The sequence below is a fragment of the Sceloporus undulatus genome, unplaced genomic scaffold (assembly GCF_019175285.1).
Source record: "Sceloporus undulatus isolate JIND9_A2432 ecotype Alabama unplaced genomic scaffold, SceUnd_v1.1 scaffold_3933, whole genome shotgun sequence".
NCBI classification, from domain to species: domain Eukaryota; kingdom Metazoa; phylum Chordata; class Lepidosauria; order Squamata; family Phrynosomatidae; genus Sceloporus; species Sceloporus undulatus.
Window position 1 is genome coordinate 879 of NW_024806853.1, and position 2,980 is coordinate 3,858.

Sequence of the window (2,980 nt, forward strand, 5' to 3'; positions counted from 1 at the left end):
CATGTTCTAGCAGAGTTTCTTCCTGACATTTTGCAGCATCTGTGGCTGGCATCTTCAGAGAATGCTTTGCCTGGAAAAATTGGGTGTATATATACTGTGTGAGCCTGGGAATGCAGGAGTGATTTGCATGTATTGTTCTGTGTTCATGGCTGGCCTCAGGCTGGGAGGCTAATGCAAATGGGGATTAATGTCTGCTAATTGGTGATCATTATCTGCTGGGAAAGCCCCTGACTCTGAATGGTTTCCCATTTGCATTTGCTGAGTCCTTATTTTGCTATTCCTCAGGACTGGTAGCCAAACCTTGTTTACTATAAGGGATTCCTCTTTCCTGTTGAAATTATCCAGGTGTTTGGGATTTCAATGGCTTCCCTGTGCATCCTGACATGGTAGTGGTTGGCATGGTCCAGGATTTCAGGGTTTGTAGCCCATTTGAGACTCAATGAAAGATGTTGGTAGCAGGAGTTTTCCTAGACTTCAGTCTACTTCCTCGGATGCATAGAATAAGGTTTTATCAGGGATTTGTATGTAGGGAGACCTTGCAACTAATTCCTCAGATGCATAAAATAAGGTTTTTCAAGGGATTTGTATGCAGAGAGCTCCTGTAGCCCCTTTAAGGCTCACTGAAGGAATGAGGTTGGCAGCAGGAGCTTCCCTAGATTTCAGTCTACTTCCTCAGATGCATAGAATAAGGTTTTACACGGGATTTGTACGTAGAGAGATCTTTAGCCCCATTGGGAGTAAATGAAAGGAAGAAGTTGGCAGCATGAATTTCCCTAGAATTCAGTCTGTTTCCTCAGATGTATCCAATTCCTCAGATGCACAGAACAGGGTTTCACAGGGGAATTGCATGTGGAGAGTTCTTGTAGCCCATTTGAGGGTCACTGAAGGAGAGAGGTTGGCAGCAGGAGCTCCCCTAGGCTTCAATGTTCTTGCTCAGCTGCTTTTGTGGAGGCTCCGTGGTGTGAGCCTTTCCTTTCCCTCCCTTTCCCTCCTTCCCTCTTCGTCTCCTGGGCCCAAGGCCCTCCTCCTCCTCCTCCGCTCCCCTCACTGTCCAACCAGCCCTCGCCCACTTAGTTCATGGCGGGAGGCCCTTAAACTGCGGCGCCGTGTGCCTGCTTTCCCTCCTGCCGTGTCCTCTCCTACGGGCCCCCTGCCTGCCGCCCCTCGGTTCCACGGAGGAAGGCCGGCGAGTGTCGAGACAGGACGAGGCCTAGCTCCATGGCTGCCCTCCTATGGCCTCGATGGCAGCAGCGGTGGAAGAGAAGCCTCACGGTCGCCACCCGCCGCTGCTGGGCCCTGCCGTGAGGAGGAGGCCCCCAAGGGGAGCCATGGGCTTGGGGGCCCCCGGGGCCCCCCTTCTCTTCACCGCCGCACTCCTGCTCCTGGTGGCCCCCGAGGCCTTGGGCCTGAAGGACTGGGCCTCCCCTGAGGTGGTGATCCCAAGGCGGATGGTGCCCCACAGAGGCGGTGGTGGAGACAAGGAGCTGGCCTTCCTGCTGGAGGTGGCGGGGCAAGGCCTGGTGGTGCGGCTGAGGCGGAAGGAGAGGGGCTTCCTCTGCAGGTGGACTACCCACCTTCCCTCTGGGAGGACTGCTTCTTCCAGGGCCAGGCCAATGGCCATCCCTCCTCTCTAGCCACCCTTGGCACCTGTGCAGAAGGCGGGGGCCTCCGGGGCCTGCTCCAAGTCGCGGGAGGGGAGGCCTATGAGATCCAGCCCCTCCAGGGCTCCCCCACTTTCCAGCATCTGCTCTTCCGACTAGAGGGCCAGGGCAGCGGGAGAGGGCCTGGCAGCTGTGGGCTGAACTCTGGCCAGGAGGAGGAGGAGGAGGAGGAGGAAGAGGAGGAGGGCAGCCTTGGAAGTAAACCTGTGGCCCAAAGCACAGAGAGGCTAGCAAGTGAGGGTGCTCCGTGGAGGGAGCCTACCAGGTACGTCAAGGTGGCCGTTGTGATGGAGTACCAGTGCTTCCTCCAGTTCAGTGGGAATGCCACGCTGGCGGCCGGGCGAGTGCTGGAGGCCATCCATATTGCAGACTCCTTCTACAGGCCCCTGGGGATCCACCTGCACCTTGTAGGGCTGGAGATATGGTCGCAGAGGAACCTCATTGCCGTACCGAAGAGCCTGAGCGAACTACTTGACACTTTCAACACATGGAGGAGGACGGTCCTTGCCTGGCGGCTGAGACACAACGTTGGACACTTCTTCATCTACAAGCGTTTTGGGGCAAAGCTCGGGACGTTGTTCGTAGGAGCGGCATGTGATCCCGGCTGGGCATCCTCCATCGAGGCGTTTGTTACGTCCAGTTTGTTCTCTTTCGCCGTCACTTTTGCTCATCATTTGGGCCACAGCCTCGGCATGTGACACGACGAGAAGGGCTGCGTTTGCAACCAGCGTTCTTGCATCATGTCTCCCATACAAAGCTGCACAAGTAGCTTCAGCAACTGCAGCTACGAGAGCTATTTTCACCTAATCCACAGCCAAAGTAAACAATGTCTCTTGGTCCCTCCGGAACACGAGAAATTATACAAACATGAAAACTGTGGGAATAAGGTGGGAGAAAGTGGAGAACAATGCAACTGCAGTTCAAAATTTCATTGCAAATCTGATGCTTGTTGCCAATCAAATTGTATGTTGTGGTCAGGGGCCACGTGTGCTTTTGGAAAGTGTTGTACCAACTGCAGTTTCTTCCGGCTGGAACGATTTGTAGGGAAAGAACTAACGTCTGTGATCTTCCTGAGTACTGCACTGGGATTACAAAATGGTGTCCTGAAGATGTTTATGTACAAGATGGAGCCCCATGCCATGATGGTGCCTATTGCTATCATGGAAAATGCTCTACTCACAATGAACATTGCAAAATGATCTTTGGTAAACAAGCAGCAGTTCCCCCACTAAGTTGCTTCAAAGAAATAAATACTCAGGGTGACCGTTTTGAGAATTGTGGCATTGCTGGTAACATTTATAAGAAATGTGACAAAAGTG

At 53.5% G+C, this 2,980-nt stretch overlaps 1 pseudogene; it reads left to right on the forward strand.

The window, feature by feature from the left end:
• Positions 1-1,241: 1,241 nt before the first annotated feature.
• LOC121918081 lies at positions 1,242-2,968 on the forward strand (annotated as a pseudogene).
• Positions 2,969-2,980: the final 12 nt, after the last annotated feature.